Here is a 21,179-nt window from a genome sequence, read left to right as displayed (position 1 = left end):
TATATAAATGGCAAACAAAGAATGAAGTCAGAGAAAAAAATACTTTCTACAATAGTCCCAAATAATAAAAATATTTTGGGGTAACTCTATTCAAATAAGTGAAAGACTTGTATGATAAAATATTTCAAGTCTTTGAAGAATGGAATTGAAGAGGATATCACAAGATAAAAAGGTACCCCTGTACTCACTGATCAGTAGGATTCACATAGTAAAACTGGACATACTACCAAAAACAATCTACAAATTAAATGCATTCCCCATCAAAATTCTAGCATGATCCTTCACAGATTGTGAAAAGTATTACCATCCCTGAATTCAAATTGTGCTGCAGAACTATAGCAATAAAACCAGCATGACATTGACATAAAAAAAAAAAGACAGGCTGATAAATGAAATTGAATTAAATATCCAGACATAAACACTGTTATGGACACTTGATTTTTGATGAAGAAACCAGAAATATACACTGGGAAAAAAAGAACATCTTCAACAAATTCTGCTAGTCAAACTGGATGTCTGCATGTCGAATAATGTAAATGCCTATCACCCCGAACAAACTCAACTCCAAACAGATCAACCACCTCAGCACAAGGTCAGATACACTGAATTTGATAGAAAAAAAAGTGGGGAATAATCTTGAACTCACTAGCAAAGGAAAGAATTTTCTGGACAGAACAATTAAATATTCAAGCAGCATCTCAGGACTCTAGACTTGGGATGGGAAGAATTTCACCCATACATTTGCCTGAAACCTCTGAAACAGATCAGATGGTCACCAATATGGAGAGAGAATATAGGGTTGTGAAATGAGAAAAAGGGAGAGAAGATGGAGAGAGGGAGAGAGAGGAGAAAGAGGGGGGCTGATGGGGAAGCTTTGTTAACCAATTATCTTTAAGAGGTGGGACCAAGTTAGGGTGTGACTTTATGGGACCCAGAGAAAAAGAGGTGTGTGACCCAGATGCTCTCTCTCTCTGTGGTTCCCTCATAACACAACTGAGCTTGGACTTCTCATTCCTGTTTCATGAGTTTTTCCCTTATAATAAATAAAAATATAATTGTTTTATCTTTTAGCTAGCCTGGTTATTTCATGAATCCAGCTAACTTCTACAGGGGGCAGAATAATTCATGTGCTGGGGAGACAGGCATACTTGAAGAGGCGAGGGTGGTGAGAAGTAGACTGAGGGAGATGTTGTGGGGAGGGTGCTTGTTGGTTCCCGGTCGCTTAGCCCCAAAATAATCACACAAACTGTATTATTTAGCACACTGCTTGGCCCATTAGCTCTAGCTTCTTATTGGCAAACTCTTATATCTTAATTTAACCCATCTCCATTAATCTATGTGTTGCCACAAAGTCATGGCATACCAGCAAAGTTTCAACACTTCTGTCTCTGGTGGTGGTTCCATGGCTTCTCCCTGATTCCACCTACCTTTCTCTAAGCACTCTGTTTAGTTTTCCCTCCATAGCTAAGTTCTGCCCTGTTATAGGTCCAAAGCAATTTCTTTATTCATTAATGGTAATCACAGTATACAGAGGGAAATCCCACATCACTTCCCCTTTTCTGTTTAAATAAGAAGGAAGGTTTTAACTTTAACATAATAAAGTTACATAAAACAGTTATCAAGCAAGAATTACAGTTGTATCTATTTTATCTTTTTTCATAACTAAGAAAAACTATAACTATAAATTCAGTCCATCAAAGACTCCAGAAGGATATAATATTACCTAAGTAAACAGGAAGTACATTGTAAGGAACTTCCAAAACTCTAGAAATGACAGAGACATCTCACTGCCTGGACAGTCACCAAAAGTTTTTCTGTATCATTAGGGCATCCATCTTCAGCCTATAGGCCATAGTATCCAGCAGACTTTTCCACAAAGCAGGAAATTTCAAAGACAGTTCCACCTATATTGGCAGTTTGTCAGTCACTTTTTTCTGAATCCTGAAGAATATCTGGCAGACTCTTTCATGAAGCAGGAACCCCAAAGGATTGTCTCCCTTTAGGCAAGTTCAGCAGTCATTTCTCTGTGGGTCCTGCTGGTCAAGTTCATCAGGCAGTCCAGGCAAGAGCAGTTTCTTGCCCAAATTGCTAATCAACTCCATAAGAAGCCTCTTCGATGCCTATCTACCTCTTAAAATAATTGGTGCTGCCAGAATCAGATACGTCTCATTGTTATAAAAAGAACCATGTCTGGGTTCATGGTCCTACCACAACATAAGTCTATGCTGTCTATGTTACCACCAAAAACCACACTAACACCCAAGTTCTAAACCCCCTCATCTGCCTGTGGTGGCATGGGTGCAGAAAAGTTGCTCTCCCCTTACCTTTTTCTGCCTGTATCAGATGAGAGAGCTAGCTGGTCAGGGCCAGGAGGTTGGAAGAAGTGGTCTTGCCCTCTACCAGCTGCCGTCCATGGGAGAGTGGGCACAAAACCTCATCTGGGCAACACATTATAGCTGACCCTATCGGTGGGGATACAGGTAAACCAGACCTGTGGGTGTAAGAGCAGGAAAGCTGCCCCACCTCTTCCCTTGGATACCATGGAATAGCGAGAATGAGAGAACATGCCCTTGCCACCTACGAAAAGAAAAGAGGGAGAGCTAACCTCGGTGGCATAAGAATGGAAGAACTGGCCCTGTCCCCCTCACACACACATACTCCACTCCCTGCTTCACCAAATGCAACAATCCAGGGAGTGGGCCCTGCATTTTTCCTGGGCCAAACAGTGAATCTGGCCCTGATGGTGTGAGTGCAGGTGAACTAAACCCAAGAGAATGACAGCAGAACTGGCCCTGCTCCTTGCTGTTTGCTACATTGGATGAGCTAGTCAAAGCAGTGCTGAAGAGCTCACTTGGGTGGCAATGATGAGGGAAAGCTGGCGGGCTAACCTACCCAGCTCCCACCTAGGCCCAGAACCAGGACTACAAAGTAGTCCACCCCACTAGCCACCTCATCTATGAACTGCTGGAGCACGTGAAGGGGATGAACCTACAAATCTAAAGCTACACAATCTCCATGGCACAAGGCAACAACAGGATATACAAGAGTAGGCCCAGTGAGGGCTCAGTATCAAGGATGTAACAAATGCCCGAGGCCTCAATGACTCGTTGCAATGAATACTTACAAATAAAGATATGTAGATTTAACAGGTATTAGGCCACTCTACAGCTTCCCTGCCAAGATTGTATTTACTTATTTTTGGTTGTTTATTTTGTTGGTTGGTTGATTTTTGGTTTTACTTTTAACTTTTGTTTTATGGGGAGGTTGCAAGGGCAGAGGTCAGAAGTGAAGAAATGGGGACATGAGTGGTATGGGGATGGATGATGTAAAACTCACAAAGAATCAATAAGAAGTTAAAAAAGAAACAAGGAAGTTTTGGGTGCTTTAAAAGGGTTATAAAATAATAATTATTTTCTTATTGTTTCAAAGTTTTTATCACTTTTTCCTGTTTTAAAATCCATCATAATATTTGATCCTGTGTTTTTTACATGTTGCTTATAAAAGTAATAAAAAGACTGTGAAAAAGGAACTATTCAACATCTTTCATTATCAGAGATATGGAAATCAAAACTACTTTGAGATTCTGCCTTACACCTGTCAGAAGGGCTAATATCAGTAGCACGAGTGACATCTCATTGCCAGGATGTGGAACATTACTCCATTGCTGGTGGAGGTGCAAACTTATATAGTCACAAAGGAAATTAGTATGGTACCTCCTCAAGAAGATGTTAATTGATTTACCTCAAGTTCCAGCTATACCACTCTTGCACGTAAACCAAAAGGACTCTTCATTTTAAGGTTAGGCAGCATGCCCAGCAGTAGACAGTCTACACAAAACAAACTCAATGGCATCTTTGGAAATTCTTCATCTCATAATCACAAATAGGCATTTTTATCTTACCTTACAGGTCCTATGTGTATATTGCTCCTGGCTTGGAATTTTTATGGGATGTCTCTATGTGCAATCATGTGTGTTTCTGCATCTTTACATGTTTCTTGTAGTGGCATTTCATTCATATTTTAATAAATAAAGCTTGCCTGAAGATCAGAAAAGTAAAACAGCCAGCCACTGGCTTTTACCTCTACCTCAATCAGAAATGGCTCTCCTGTCTCCAGAAATCTCAGGATGAGACTGAGCCTAAAAGCTGTCTCCTCACGTTTTATAATCCTCTCTAGTTTTGGGATTAAAGGCATTCACCACTGGAATTAAAGACATGTACCACCCAGTTTCTATGGCAACTAGTGACTACTAGTGACTAGTGGGACTAAAGGTGTGTGTCACCACTACATAATCTGTAAGGCTGACCAGTGGGGCTGTTTTACTCTCTAATCTTCAAGCAAGCTTTACTTATTAAAATATAAATGAAATGCTACTACAATTTCTTGTTATTTTTTTGGTTCTTTTACTTGTTTTGTCATATTCTGATTTGTTCTTGATTCGTTTTATTGTATTCTATTATTATTCATTAGATGCTTGCTTGCTTTCTAATGAAAGATCAAAAGAATCTGGATGCCTGGAGGGGGGTTTGGAGGAATAGGGAGGAGTGGGGAGAGAGGAAACCATAACCAAAATATATTGCTTAAGAAGAATCTATTTTTGACATTAAAAAAAACAAAAGATCCAGACTAATTCTTGACATTTAAAACAGAGCCTAACTTTGTGCTGCCGTAAGAAATCCATATCACCACCCAGAACACATATGGGCTGAAAATGAAAGGGTAATGGTACAAAATAATATTTTAGAGAACTAGACTGTCAAATCATGCAGTGCTCACTATACTCATATATGACAAAATAAACCTCAAAGCAAAATAAACAGAAGGCACAAAACGATCCAGTAAATGTTTTTAAAGAGAATGTACCATCAAGAACTTATGACAATTATAAGCATAAATTATATATATATGTACATACTCATAAGTACATGTATATGTTACGTATCACTCAGAAGTCAAAGAATGAAATAATATAAAATGAATTCCATTGGGCATTAAAAAAGTAGACCTAAATACAATGCATATGATTTACATCACTGTGCCACTCTCACCAATAGATAAGCTGGAAATAAAAAGATAACATAATAAAATCTACATAACAAGTACCAACACCCTAATGAATCAGGAAAATCCTGAAAATATTTGCTTTAAAATTATTACCACTTCTATTCCATATGGTACTTGAAATTTTAGCCATAACAATAAGATATGAGAATGAATAAAAAGTATACGATCAGGGAAGGGAAATGTCAAATTATTCTAGCTAACAGATGATATGATTCTATACTTAATAACACAGAAGACATTTTAATCTGGCTGAGAAGTTCATCAAAGCAACAGGATACTAAGTTAATGTATACATTCTATTAGCGTCTTCATGCATTGATCATGATCTTGCTGAGAAAGAAATAAAAATATCCACTTCATGATATCTTCCAAAAACACATCAGACTTATCGAAGAAGTTGAAAACCTCTTTGTAATGAAAATTATGATGTACAATGAGAGAAATTAAAGAAGACACTGAAAGAGCCCATGCTCATGGATAGGTAAATTAATAATGTGAAAATGGCTATTTTGTTAGATGCAACCTGGAGATTTAATATAATCCCCCACAAAATGTGAATAATATTCTTCAGGTAAATAAATAAACATACTTTAAAATTTATATGGTAGTATAAAAAAATCAATGTTGTGGGTATGACCATGCATGATATCAAAATATATTATTTCAGAGCCATAGTAATATAAACAGAAGTGGTACTGGCATAAAAACATTAGAGAAACAGAATGGAATATCCAGAAATGAACCCCCATATCTAGGCTATTTGATCCTCAGCAGAAGTGTCAAACTCTCAATTTGGAAAAAAAATATAGATTTTATGATAAGAGATACTGTGAAAGCCAAATAGCACATGTAAAAGAGTAGACTAGATCCCTATCTGTGACCCTGTTTAGGAATCAATTAAAAAGTGATCACAGATCATACTATGAAACTTGAGCTACTAAAAGAAAACAGAGGGGAAACATTTTAAGACATAGGCAAAGGCTAGAGCTTCCAGAATGAGACTCAATTAGTTCAGGAAACAATATCAAAAGCTGACAAAAGGGTTAACATCAAATTGAAGCTTCTGAATCCTGAAGGACAAAACCAGCACAGAGAGAAGATGACTGCAGAATCCAAGAAAACCATCGCCAGCTAATCATATGACAGCATCCAGAATGCACAAAGAACTCTGAACAGTTACCACTGGGAATAAAGGAAGCAATCTAGCCAATAAGTGTGCAGACGGGTGAAACAGATGTTCTCAAGATAATATGAATGATGAGTTATTGTATGAAAAATGTCTAACATCTTTAACTAGAAGAAAAATGTAAATCAAAACTATACTGACATTTCAACTCACTAACATTAGAATTGCAATCATCAGGAGAATACACAACGCAGATGTTAGCAAGGTTGGAGATTGGCTTTATACAATGATGGTAGGAATGTGAATGAGCAAAACCACTATGAAAATGAGCAAGCTGGTTGCTCAAAAAGATAAAATATAACTCAAACATTGTCCAGCTTTACCACTCTTGGATTGTTTACTTATTGGTATCAGAGTCAGGATATATAAGAAACTCTATATGTCTATGTTTATTACAGCCTTGTCCAAATATAGATAAGTAATAAAATCCACCTAGGCATCCGTCAGTCTATGAATAGGTAGAGAAAATGTGATATGCATACCCAAGAATGATTATTCAACTATTAGGAAGAATCAAATAAGATGGCTCAGTGTGTAAAAACACTTGCTGAGCAAGCTGACCACTTGAGTTCTATATTCAGATCCCTCGGTAGGAGAACTCCAACTCCTGAAACTTGTTCTCTCACTTTTATATGAAGACTGGCATGCACAAATGTCTACAGTCATTCATATATAACAGCATATATACACAGAGTAATAATAAACAAAATAAATTTATAAAACAACAAAGACTACAACTTTATGTCACTTACAAGATTATGAGTAGAACCAGAAGTATCATGTTAACTAGAATAATACAGACTCAGAAAAATGGGTATCTTAGATATTCTGTTGTATGTTGTAGTGATAAAAGAAAATACACCTCCAAAGTTGAAAGGAGAAATATTAAAAAATAGGAAGAGAAAAATAAGAAAAAGTGGGTGATAACAAAATGTGCTGAGATAGATTTGATCAAAGAATATTATATGCAAGTATTACAAATGTGACACTGAACCTCACAGAGCCTTGCTTTTTCTCTTATGACATAATTTGGAGTACTTCATGGCATTGGATTCTCAATTATTTTTTCTTCTTCTTTCACAGAGCTTCATTCAGAGAGGGAGTGGGATGAGGGAGAAATGAACAGGGTGGAAATCAAAGAAATTTGTGCTGTCTGATTCAGACTTAGCAACCTTATAGGAATTGGTTAATTGAATATAGTATTCACTTGAGTCACGAAGATCACATTTGGAGCATGTGTGGGAGTAAATTTATCCTAAAAATGAGCAATGATGTAAATAGGGATGAAGTTTTTTTAAGAGAAAAATAAGATATTATCCCATTTATCATTAGAAAAGGGAAGTCCTGGCCAAAGGATGGTAGCCCCTGATTCTGAAGTGAAATGATATTGTAGTATCTCATTGGAAAGAAATAAAACTGTCAAATTCATGGGATAGTCTTGTAAAATACTCTTTTGTATACTGTGGAGATGTGTGGCTCTCATTGGTTTAATAGTCAAGTGGCCAGTAGCTAGGCAGAAAGAGGTTAGGCAGGATTTGTGGACAGGTAGAGAGCTCTGGAATCAAGAAGGGCAGAATCACCAGGAGACACAGGGAGAGGTAAGATGAACATGCCACACTGAGGAAAGGTACTGAACCACATGGTAGAATGTAGATAAAAATATGTGTTGATTTAAGTTGTAAGAGCTAGTTAATAACAAGCTTAAGCTATTGGTTGTGTATTTATAATTAATAAGAACTCTCTGTGTGGTTATTTGGGAACTGGCTGACGGGAGAGAAAATTCTACCTACAGGATACTGTCAAGTTGGCTACTAAATCTTTCCCCTAATTTCCTAAGGTGTTTACCCAGTTACAGTTCTCTATCTGCTGCAATGCCTCCAACAGGCTCCTGCTGATTCTCAATGAAGTACAGTCATTTAAGACCCACATGAAATGCTCTTTTTCTATAAAGGTCTTTGTTTCTCCAAAGTCTCTAGTGAACTTGACTGCAACATGACTATTTGGTTTCGTGGCAAACCTCCCTTCTGGCAATCAATGGCATAAGCATAACTCTGTACGTCTGTATCTTAGAATAATGACTGGCATACAGAAGATGCTGAATAAGTGTTCTCTGGAAAAGTAAGAAATGTGCTTTTAATCAGACCTAATTTGCCACACTTGCCTGCCTTAAAAAGTGGCAGTCACAGAGGAAAAACTAGGGGTGTTCCCAGGAGTCCAAAACATGAGAGTAAATCTTCTGACCTTTGCTAATTTGTCCCATTCTAGGAGCTGCATACAGCAGCTTGCCATCACAGTGTGTGAGTACATTTCTGTGATCTGGACCTAGAGACAGAGAGGAATCCTGGAATGAAGATCATAAGTACACAACAAGGTGAGCTCGAAGGTCCATTCCAAAACTTAGGATTGTTGACCAGACCACAGCCTGGCAGTAGGTATCAATTCTGACTCAAGACCAAGAGAAGGATGGGGCCAAAGGTCAGACATAACCCAGAAACTACATAAGGCTTCCCATGGCTGCCTTCCCAAAACATCATGCTATCCTCAGTAAACCCATTTCAACTAATTCTTTATCCCATCTGTAACACCCACAGGAGCCCTAAAGTTTATTTAACACTCAATTTGCAGTTATATTTTTGGTTGTTACATTGGCCTCTAAGACTGGAAGTCCCAGCTTATACCCACCAAATTCTGGAGCTAAATATAAAATTTTAACTCAATGTGTTTTACCACACACAGTTCTAGGATGTCCTTGATTTTGCCATTCCAAGACATCCTTTTCCCTATATCTTGTGTACAGACCAGAATCACAGATTATAGAAATAATCGAATATGGATAAAATGAGGAAAGGGTTTTCAGGGAAATTCTTTTTCTTAGTCAAGCAATGACAAAATGAAATCGTATTTTATCTATCATTTCCAAGCGTAAAAGCTTATTCTGTTATATTGCACTCTGAAAATGAAATCTGGAGTCTTAGTGACTCCTGATTGTTCACTAGCACTTGGTGCACTCATTCTGATCCCATGTGAGATTTCTGCATCCCAAATGATAGCTCTTTGCAGACATTAGTCTCACCTGTAATGAAAACAAAAAGTTATCTGGTGAGATCAAGCAATAACTGCATATGCATAAAAATGCCACAAAGAGTTTAAATTATTCACTTTATCAAACTGACTACTACAATAAAGAAAATCCTTGTTTTCCTTCCAGCTTTATATTCATTGATATAAAGTATATCACCACTTTCATTTCGTACTTTTTATCACTACCAGTTCAGATATGTGCTTATTCTTGACAATAAACTATTCTGTCCTATAGAATTTCTTCACAAGGAAAAAACTAGATTCTTACAGTGATATACTTACTTATTTTTTGACTGGAATTTTATAGCAGACATTGGCTAGGGAAAGATGAATAAATTAAAGTTTTGGTATTCAAAGAACTCAAAATTCAATATGAGAATTACCACAGTTACCACAAAATATAGTTAGTAGTTTGGTAACTAATGCAAAAAAAAAATGATGTTGCCGTGGAAAAAGAAAGCTCTAACTTTGTTTGGAGAGATGGGGGTTTGGGAAGAGTTCAAATGAAATGGATATTTAGAAACATCTTAAAAAAGATAAAGTAGTGACTCCATGCTTGGGGCCACAAGGAAGGGAACAAAATGCTGGCATCCCTACCTACATTTCTGCCTGTGTCCTTTACTTGGGCCAATTGCTTACTTTTGTGGGCCCGCATACTAATCTCTCAAGGTCAGTCAGTTTGTCTAACAGAGCTCATACTCCCTCAAGTTGGAGGCACAGAGGCAAATCATTGTACTTAACTTGAAGTTATCTTGGATTCCAGGAAGAATAAAACCTCCTCAAGCAGACTTGCTCCTTTCCCAGGCCCCAAGCAAGGACAGTTATCCCTGAGGGCAATGTGCATCCTGGATCAGAAGTAATCATTAAGAAACATCTCAGCACACTTTGGACTGCTACTTAGCATCAGAATTTAAGAAGAAGATAAATGAGACTATATCTTGATTGCTACTTATTTAAGCTTCCTCTAATCACTTGCCATAATTATTAAAGTTCCTGTAAGTATTCCCAAAGCAAACATAAGGTCATTAGACCCTTTATCTGCTTATTTTTAAAGAGGATGAATAAATCAACCTTTTTCCATCTCTTTTCTCTACTTCTCACACATATAACTTGTTTCTTTGATTGCAATGTTAGAAATATGGAACCTAGATTTTTACCCCAAATCTCCAGTCACAGGCATTTCAAGAAAGATGACATGGATTGTCTACCCATAGCACACTGGGAATTTTAGAAGCACTCTCTTTTGCATTCTTCTATTCAAATAATAAGTTACTAGAAGAATTGTCCACTAAATGCAAAATCTGCATAAATCTTGGCTCTTGAGTTTATTCATTTAGCATGAATTATACCCGTAGTCTTGAAAGAACAAGGCTCAATTAATAAACTATGCCATTCACAAAAGGTAAGTTGCTTTAGATTACTTGCCCTACAGATTATCTCTTAGGACCAAAAGAACCTTAATTCAAGGTTAACTACCCTCAGAAGATGCAGACAAACAGTCCACGTTGATTTAGTATCATGGCCGTGGTGGTTTGAATAGGTATTCCCCCCGCCCCGAGATTCATGTGTTTAAATGGTTGGCCCATTAGGGAATAGCATTATTAAGAGGTGTGGCATTGTTGGAGTAGATGTGTACTTGTTAGAGGAAGTGTGTCACTGTGAAGACAGGCTTTGAGATCTCATATATGCTCAAGTCACACACGGTGTGCAGTTTCTCCTTCTGTTGCCTGTGTATCAAGATTTAGAACTCTCATCTCCTTCTCCAGAACCATGTCTGCCTGTAATACTCCATGTCTCGCCAAGATGTAACTCTGAAACTGTAAGCCAACTCCAATTAAATGTTTTCCTTTATAGGAGTTGATGTGCTGGGTGATGGTGGCACATGTCTGTAATTCCAGCACTTAGAAATCAGAGTCAGCATATCTTAACGAGTTCAAGGCCGACCTAGACTACAAACCGAGTTCTAGAACAGCCAGGGCTATTATACAGAAAAACCCTGTCTTAAAAACCAAAGAAGAGTCACTCTTCACAGCAATAGAAACCAAACTAAAACAATGACATAATCTTAAAGGGCACATTTTGTTGAGCAGTAGAGGAAAATGAGAGTTTGAAATCTGGGCACACAAATTAGAACATCAGAAACAGCAATGATTAAGAATAATATTCTGTGAGAAATTATTCAGATCTATAAAGTATCCCCTTTAGAAAATCAATATGCACAATAGAGAAGGGATGAAGGATGGACATTAAGGCTTGATTATAGATGATTAGATTCATTAGAACTAGTTCATGGTTTGCCTGATTTAAAAAGAAATTAGAAAACAAATCTATATAGAAATGGATTTATTTATAGTTAGTCAAATCAGGAGGAGAACGAAGTCTGCACACACAGACACACACACGCAAACACACACACACACATACAGTACACTTTTGCCATCTTAAAATATATAAAAATAAAGCCATGAAACAAAGAGGTTGAAACATATAAATTTAATTGCAAGATAGATTGGTTCTACTTTTCTCTGCGGAATGGGACCTGGGTTTCAAACTGTCTCTAAAACACATTTCCCATTTAAGTCCAGGGAGACAAAAATGAGGTCTTAATGATTCCCTGCTTTGAAAATTTTAATGCAATGCACAGACAACATTTCAAATGGAATAAGAGGTCACTTTTGAGCCAATTATAAGTGATCAAGCCCCACAAATATGGATTCAGGTTATACCAAATACAGTGTTACAACATGGTCATGGCTTCATGAAGTTCTAATAGCCACAAGGCAAAATGAAAGCATAAAAGGAGGTATTTTTCAAAAACATTGGTGGACACATCAGATAGGCAGGTGACCACCAAGAGATGAAGTCCTTTTACAGGTGCCAGAGAAGTGTGACGACATTCTCAGCTTTTGGTTTGGTGGAAACTAGTGGCTACTATGAACTGTTGGAGCATGTGAAGGAGATGAACGTACAGATCCAAAACACCACAGTCTCCATGACATAAGACAACAGTATATCCAAAAGGAACCCAAATAAGAGCCCATTACCAGTGGTGTAGCAGAAACAAGAGGGCTTGCAATTAAAGGTAAATAGAATAAAGTGTAAATGATGTGGTTCAATGAGCACACTATGGCTTCCAAGACAAGATTCTTCTTCTTTTGTTGCTTTTGGTTTGGTTTTTGGTTTTTCTTTTAAATTTGGTTTTGTTTGTGGGAGAGGTTGCAAGAGCAGAGGGTGGATTCAAGGGGACAAGAAGGTAAGAAGGATCAGAATGCATGATGTGAAATCCACAAAGAATTAATTTAAGTAAAAAGACCAAAAGTTCTGGATAAAAAAAAATTTTTTCTACAGAGAATAGGTTCTTTTAAATAATTTACCCCTACATGCTGCCTAATTCATACTCTACAAAAATTTGGTTCAGTGTTGGGAGGAGGCCTGCTTGTTTGTTCCTGGTTGCTCGGCAGCTCAGGCCCAAAATAACCACACAAAAACTATATTATTTAATTTAAAACACTGCTTGGCCCATTAGCTCTAGCTTCTTATTGGCTAACTCTTACATATTAATGTAACCCATTTCTAGCAATCTGTGTATCACCACATGGCTGGCATCTCTCTGGTAGGGCTACATGGCTTCTCCCTTACTCCACCTTTTTTCTCCCAGCATTCAGTTTAGTTTTCCCCCACCTACCTACATTCTGCCCTGCTATACAGCCAAAGCAGTTTCTTTATTCATTAATGGTAATCACAGCATACAGAGGGGAAATTTCACATCAGTTCAGGGAAGAAAGCCCTCAAAAAACTCTTTTCCATTGTTAATTACTTATTATTGTTTACATGTGTATGATGTGTGAGTACGGCACTCACATTCCACGATGCACATGTGGAGGTCAGGTGACAACTCTAGAGTTGGTTCTCACCTTCCAGTGTAGGTCTCAGGGTTTGAACTAATATCATCAGGTTTGTGTGCCAAGCACTTTCACCTCATGAGCCATCTCACCAGTTTGCAAAACACTCCTGTGTCTTTTATCTGGTAGTTAAGCATGGTTAAATGGGTTGAATGGCAATTTTGTTTTTTAAAAAATCAGCTAATTTGTTTATTTCTCCAGGCAAAAGCAAGTCAATTTTTCAACTAGAAAATATGACCACTGTGCCATTTGTTGTTTTTAAAAACCAGTTACAGTGGTTGCCCTCTGGTCACCTGGACTACAAGCTGCTGGACTCCTGGGTCTTTCTCTTTTTCCTTTTTCTTTCTTATTTTTGTAAAAAGGTAAAGTTATAACAGCTAACAACTTATAATTGTCTGTTAAAATAGAATTATAAAAAAGCTGCATTTTAAAGATTTTTTTAAAAATTATTTTATGTTATTACTGTGTATATGCATGTGTCTTGATATGTTTGTGTACACATGTGTACAGTTGGCCAAAGAATCCAGAAAAGGGTGTCAGATATGCTGGACCTGGAGTTATAGTAAATTGTTTTAAGAGATGATATGGATTATTTGAACTCTATTCCTATGAAAGAGAAACTTGTACTGTTAACCATGGATACATTGCTTCATCCTCAAGATATCCCCAGTTTGAAGTCTCCAGAATATGCCATTGAAGGCTACCAAGCATTTGAAAAGATCCCATTCATCAATAAGAGTAAGTCCCTATTTATATATGAATAAGAAAAGGTGTTGGAGTAGGGGTGAAAAATCTTTAAAGCCTGACTTTTCAAGTTGTATATCATTAGAGAAATGACTAAATAATTGAGGGGATTTCAATAGGTGGAAATTTTGTCAGCCTCTTTTACTGTTCCATAGCCTTTTAATTATAAACAGCTAGTTCTTGACTCCCCAGGTTCTACCAACTTGCTTTTGAGATAATTTTTCAACCTAGCTGCAACTTTTACTCCAAATAGCCCAACCCTGAATGGAGTTGCATGGGAAGACTGCACACCAATGATAACAGTCAACTCAACTTAGACTTGGTCTCCTTATGTCCCAGTCAGTGGTCATACATTTTTCTGTGGACAACTTTTCAATCCACTAATACATTTTCGGTGTTTTCTCTTTACCCCAGTATGTTCTTGTCTTATTCTGTTTAACAATGACTTAAGGTTCAATATGGTCATTGCCTGTATATATCTTTAAGCATAAATTATCATCTTAAATAAGACAAAGCATTTCACTGACTAAACAAGTATTACAATTCTAATTGGTTTACCTCTTTTGCAGATACAAAACCTAGGATTAAGGGAGACCATGGAGATAATGGTCTTAATGACTAGGGCTATACCAGTAGAGATGCTAAACACAAGCATAAAATCCAAACTGTTGAGCCCCTGCCTTTAGTCTATCACACCCACCCTTAACTACATAATATGTATGATCTTGATTTATTCTTTAGACTAAACTAAAAGTTTTTATAAATCAAGAATCAATTTTTATTTTGTCCCTTCAAAATGTTGTCACAATGCTCTGTATTGATTTATTTCAAAATGTTATGATTGCCAGACATTAAGATTTAGCAGATGAATGGATGGATGATGGTCAGACTGACAGATGATAGATAGATAGATAGATAGATAGATAGATAGATAGATAGATAGATAGAAAAATAAAATTGTTTAGAGAACAGAAAAGGATGGATAAGGGGAGATCAGCAGTGGACTATCAGCCAGAACTGAAATGAAATTTCAAATGTAATACTTCAGTTCTAATTTATTTCAGCCAAGTCAAGTAATAAGATACATCCTTACAGAAAAATGGCTAATGTCTCTCCTGATTTATACTTAAAAGGATTTATTGCTAGTCTCAACTCTGTAAAGCAATGTGAGATGAACAGGATTAGTTGTATTATATTGTGTTCTCCACAGAATTTATTGCCAGTTGGGGTTGTTAAAAATTTATAGAAACAAATAAGAAAGTCCAATATCTACTGAAGCTCTAATCCCCTCTAAATGAAGACCAACTTCTAAATTACCATTTTTTTTAAAAGTTTAAACCCAAGGAATTGCAGTTTACAAATGATGCTGAACCACGGAAGAAAGAAGGGCTGCCTAGGCAGATACAGAGGAGGAACAGAAGACACGGCCTTGCAGAGGTCTTTTCATTAAGTGTGTAAGTACACGGAGTGTTGAATACAGAAGTGACAGTGATCTGACTCTGTCTGGAGGAAGAAACATTAGAGATGAAGAAAATAAATCTGCTTTGTAACGTTGAAATCCGAAACAATCACATTAGAGTTAGTAGCACTGCCGTGGTGGTGCATGCTTTTAATCACAGCACTTGAGAGGCAGAGGCAGGAGGATTTCTGTGAGTTCTAGGCAAGACTGGTCTACAAAGCAGATGCCGGCACAGCTAGAACTGTCGCACAAAGAAAGCCTTTCTCCAACAAAATAAAACAGAAGAGAAATTGGTAGCACAGACACCTGAAGAAAGCATGGTGCCATATGCGGTATTAAAGTTTATTCAGTCTCACGTTCTTTTGTTTATCCACAAGTTTAAAAGATGACTACATCTATCAGAAAGGAAATCCTTTGGCTATAGATATTTAGATAGCCAAGATTCCCTTTGACATTCAGTACAGCTACCCAGAGAGGAAGAGCTTTGTCTCTGAGCCTCCAGCTCTCCTGGTCCTACTGGAATGTCTATCCTACCATGGAATCAGATGCACACAGCTCCTGTGACATGTGACTCCTTTCTTCCTCCTGGTCATTCCCTGTGGAGCCTGTATCTACCATTCAAGAAGGAAAAGGAAGCCATACCTACACTTTGGTAAATACTCCTTAAAATATATAACTGTGATGTTAAGGTAAAGCATTGGTCCAAATTTTGTTTTGTTGATTTTTTTTCTTACCCACTTCTACCCAAAAATCTGCCCTCACTTATCTGCATACTATGTCTGCCACAAGGGGCTGACCTGAAAGGACTACATTTCTAGTCCTCAGGGTCTTTCTCAGACCTTTGGCCCTCTATGAGGCACTTAAAGTCACACAACCTTTTAAATGAGTAAGTGGTTCTGACTGCAAAAGCAAGGCTGAGCACAGCTGTGGCCTCAGCAGGCATTAAGACAATGTTACCAAGCTGAGTTACAGGCAAGATGCTGTGTTCAGGCTAGTATGGTTGTACCCAAGTAGTATTACAGTCATTGCATTCTTTTCAATGCAAAGTCTGTAAAGAAAATCTATGTCAGCTTATGATGTCCACAATTTAGCAGAAAGACTAGCGTTAGCCCCCGAGTACCTGCCTTTTTATTGCAGGCAATACGATGTGTATCTAAAGAAAGCATTTCTGCCACATTTAAAAAATCAGATATTTACTTTCTCCCCAAAGCTCTTACTGCTATCCCTTTGAGCTGCATGCCAAACTACCTGCTTTTCTCATGGACTGGTATTTGAAAACTATGATTATGAAGAATGAGGGTTTGGCAGATCTTTCATCAAAAGCTAACATGAGTTTGTCACTTCAAGAAAAACAGCTGACGATATTTGTTTCCATTAGTATAATTTATGCTTTTAAACAAGCAATAGGATTTTTGAAAACTTTTATTAGGGATTGTGATTTTTTTTTCTTGTGGCAATTTGAATTAGGGATTGTGATTTTTGCACCGTCAAATGAGTCAATATTTGGTAGAAGTACATAATTCATTAAACTACTATTATCCAGATGACCAAACCTTGAAGACTCAAAATCATGTATGGGAGATCTGAATATACAAAAGAAATCAACGGGTGTCACCCAAAGATCATGTGCTGCAGACTTTGTATGCAGGCAATGGGTCTCTCCCTTGGACCCACAACCCAGCTTCTCTAGCTCACCAGCTTTCTCTGGACATTCTGTCTCCCTGTCCCACATAATGTGATTACAGGGGAGCCAGCATGCCCACTCAGCACTAATGTCAGTACTGGGCATCAGAACTCCAGTCCTCATACTTGCTCAGCAAGCATTTTCACCTGCTACACATCTCTCCCCTCAAATTGTAAGGGTGTAAACGAATTCTGTGATCAAATGTTTAAGGACTTATGGATTCTATCAGTGGGTTGTTTGATTCCTACTTTCTGATTGGGTTTGAGAAGAAGTGAACTCAAGTAACAGGTGAGAGTGATACTTTCTATAATTTGCACGGTTGTGTGTCTTCTCCTCTTTCAGTTAAAGGCCTTGCTTCAAAGCTCCCCTCCAGATTCTAGTAAGAGCTGCCCCATCAGTCTAGCAGGGGAAGCTTCTTTTATTGACATTCCTGAGTGGGCCTGTCCTCCTATCCATGTTTTCTTATTCCATAATTAGTTTCCTGTTTGATCTCGGCTGAATGAGACTGTGATATAAGCATTATTATCTTTATACATATAAAGGATCTTTATACACATGACAAGGACCAGTGAATAAAACGCTCACAAATGTCTTCCTGCTCAAACCTGGCTCTTTCCGATAGTTTTTCCCCTAGGTCACTGAACATTTTTCTACCTCTCATGATCACAGCACCTGGATTTCCCTAAATAGTAATCTACATTCTCTCTCATCTCTTGATGATACTTAGTATCTTAGTGGATACTAAGGTGCTGGCTCATTTTGCAGTTTTAATACTGGTATTTTGGAGTTTATGCATGTAAAGATTTAAGTGAGTTTCATTACTAGGCTCCAACCAAAAAGAATGGGAGACAGCATTGTCTAAAACCGACACCGATTCTAAAGGTTCTAAGATGTGATCGTATGTATGTCTCGATAGGATGAGCTATAGCCAGTCAATTAGATGCAAGGGACTTTCTGAAAATTGGTTCAGATCTTTCACTTCCTAATCCTCAAATCCTTCCTTTATTTATTGAAGCATCACTTCATTGTGTATGGTTGTTCTGTGAACTGGAGTATTGGACAGAAAGGTGTTACAAACCTGTCAAAGATTCTAGAGGGCTGATTGATTAATGATCAGAACCTCTATGGCAATGGAAGGTGGAAATGTTGCAGGACTTTTGTCAAATTATTTAGCAGCCATTCAATGCGTTTGGCCTATCACCCATGCCTGTGAATATTATGGAAGTCCTTTTAACATCTACAATCAGGTCACGAAGTTCCACCAACCTGAAGGCTAGGAGTGTTCTCAGGTGATGTCTGAAAGCTGTAACTGACTTCCCTGCTGTGCTGTCACCCGCCTAATACAGTGCTTCCATCAGGGTGTTTGAAAAGTGCCCTGCGTTTTCACTTTCTTTGTTCTGTTGCTATTTTTAAAATCTCACAAAAGTGTTAGTGTTACAACATAATATTTGGGATAAGTTAATTCTGTATGTCTGAGCCATGATCACTCACCTTTGAATACAGAGTAAACTATTCTCTTTGAAGTGAAAATCAGTTCTTTACATTTGTATTGTGAGGAATTTTTAAAAATAGGTGGTATTACCAATCTACAGCTCACTCACCAACCTGCACTTGAATTTTTTTTAACAAATGAGTTTTTGTTGCCTTGAGACTATAAGATCCAGCCCCTCCTAAGCTTAAGGTAAATGCGGCCCTTTCCAATAAGACTTGGTGTGAATCCCCTGTCTCAAGCATATCCCCGAGCCTCCAAATTTTTCAGCTCCCAGGTCATTTATCTACATATAGAAACTGCCTAATCTTTTCTACACCACAAACCCTAGGAGGTGCCACAAGAATATTTCCCCTTTCCATTGTTGTCTCCTATTCCTCCCTCCCACTCCCTCTTCTTCTCTCTCTGAAACAAATCTGTCAATCTGAGATAGCCAGCACAACTGGTCCTCACTGTGACATCTGTTTATCTGGAGCATTCTCTTCATAATTAGCGCTCAGTTGCTGCCTTCCAGCCTCGGCCACCTCATCTCCACATCCCTCTAAATCTAAAATGCTGATTGCTGGTTTCCAGCTTTTGTCAGTCCATCATAAAGCTGCTGCCTACAAAGCCTTTTTTGGCATTAGCCTGCCAGAATGCATTCTGGGTGTGGGGTACACGTGTAATTCAGCATAAAGCCACAAGCATTCATTAAGTGCTCACCCTCACTAGCTTTAATTATGCTGAGAACGGTGCATAATCCTTAAGAAAATGGAAAGGGGTAAAAACAGACTTAACGCATAACAAAACAGGATAGCTCAAAGAGCTGTGCAGTTCATACCAAGACTCAGAGCTGGTAGATGGAATAGCCACAGTTGAGCCTGTTTCCACCTAAAGAAAAGAAACCGTAGGTGTGATCATTCATCTCGTGAGCATTGACTGATACTTACATTGGGCACTGATAGGTAGATGTAAAAGAGAAAAGAAGCAGTCCCTCTCAAACAGCTTGATGTCCTTCAGGAAAACCAGACCAAATCTAGAGTAAATGTAGCTCTTGGTAGAAGGCAACCTGCCAGGTGAAGCCCACGCAAAGCATGGATAGAGCACAGAGGACTCCAGCTGAAAAGCAGAGGGCGTCCAGGAGGGAATGGCATTTGAACTGCGCTTGAATGATAGGTAGAATATAATGAGGATGCTGTCAAAGGAGCTGAAAGTAGGCTGAATGCCTAGGGGTCTAGGAAGAAAGAAAGGGAAGCTGGGGAAAAGGGAGCTATTTATTACCACTGTCACTGTTTGGGATTTTTGCTAGTTATATTCACAGGCAGCTCAAATCAGAACCCAGAAAGGGCAGGCCCTTCCCCAGGACTGTCTCTCAGGTCATTCTCTCAGCTACTGCTGCTCCCCAGCTACCTGCAGATACGCCTGGTGCAGGAGGCTGCCCGTGAATTCTTAAAAGGTTTCTCATCCGTGCCTGTGCTCCTCTTCAGCTTACAACTTGGACTGTCATTTCGTTCTTCATGCTCGCCCATGCTCAAAGAGGCGAACAGCGCTAAACTATGCAGCTATCTCCAGACTGTCAGTGCAACCAAAGACCTTCACAGTCACCGACCGGCACCCAAGGGTTAAAAAGCTTTTCAAAACAAGCAAAGGGGGCCAGTTAGATATCTAAGCTGGTGAGCACTTGCTGCCAAGCCTGATGACCTGATTCCCTGAGACACACATGGCCAAAGGAAAGAACTGGTTCTGGCAGATCTTCCTGACTTCTTCCTAATGCACGCGCGCGCGCGCATGCATACACACACACACACACACACACACACACACACACACGATAAACAACAAAATGCAAAAGTAAAGAAACGTGTGTGTGCTCGCGCATGTGCGCGCATGCGTGCGTATATACGTGTGCATGTGTATACACATGCGTGCGAACAAATATGAGTCACTTTCCTCAGACGGCATCAGACATTGAGGTTGCGATGTGTTTATGAGTGGGAGACAGAGGCTGTCCATCATCACAGCCCCTGTCTACCCTTTGTATTACACATGGAGCTTCACACTTTACTTCCGCAAAGAAGAATGACTTTTCGTAAAGAGGCATGATGTTTTACTTTTTTTTTTTCTGAAGTGGGTGATCAACCATTTATAATGAAAGTAAGAAAATGTATGTATGAAACTCTGGACCAAAAACTTTAGCTAGTTAATAATTAAGCTGAAAGAAACCCAACTCTCCTGTCATTCCTGTGATTTTTCTAGCTAAATCATACTTGTCTTCAACTTTGTAAATAAAATAGAAGCTTGTAAGATCAGAGAAAGCCCAGTGCAAGATTTAAATGGTTATAGATCTTATTTTAAAAGATCCTGAAATTGGTACCTTTGACTTTGTCAATTTGTCATGCTGTTAGCATTAGGCACTTGGCTTTGTTTATTGATATCTAGTTATTTTACCAATAAAACTTACAAATTACCTTTCAAAGACACATGAAAGGTAGCCACGTACCTTAGAACAAAGAAAGGGAACTCAACAGTAAGGAAGTAAAATCAAACGGGCAAGGGACTGCTAGAAAACACATTCTACCAAGTACTCTTTG

The 21,179-nt window shown here is 38.3% G+C and overlaps 1 long non-coding RNA gene across 2 annotated transcripts in view; it reads right to left on the bottom strand.

Annotated features, from left to right (window-relative positions):
- Positions 1-4,561: 4,561 nt before the first annotated feature.
- LOC119823219 overlaps positions 4,562-21,179 on the bottom strand; it is a 31,266-nt gene continuing 14,648 nt past the window's right edge. For both annotated transcript variants that reach the window (XR_005286916.1, XR_005286919.1), the window contains exon 4: positions 4,562-9,323. This is a non-coding gene — a long non-coding RNA (uncharacterized LOC119823219). The remainder of the gene's footprint in view (positions 9,324-21,179) is intronic.

Source organism: Arvicola amphibius, chromosome 1, assembly GCF_903992535.2.
Source record: "Arvicola amphibius chromosome 1, mArvAmp1.2, whole genome shotgun sequence".
NCBI lineage: Eukaryota > Metazoa > Chordata > Mammalia > Rodentia > Cricetidae > Arvicola > Arvicola amphibius.
This window is presented reverse-complemented; position numbering and strand designations above follow the sequence as displayed.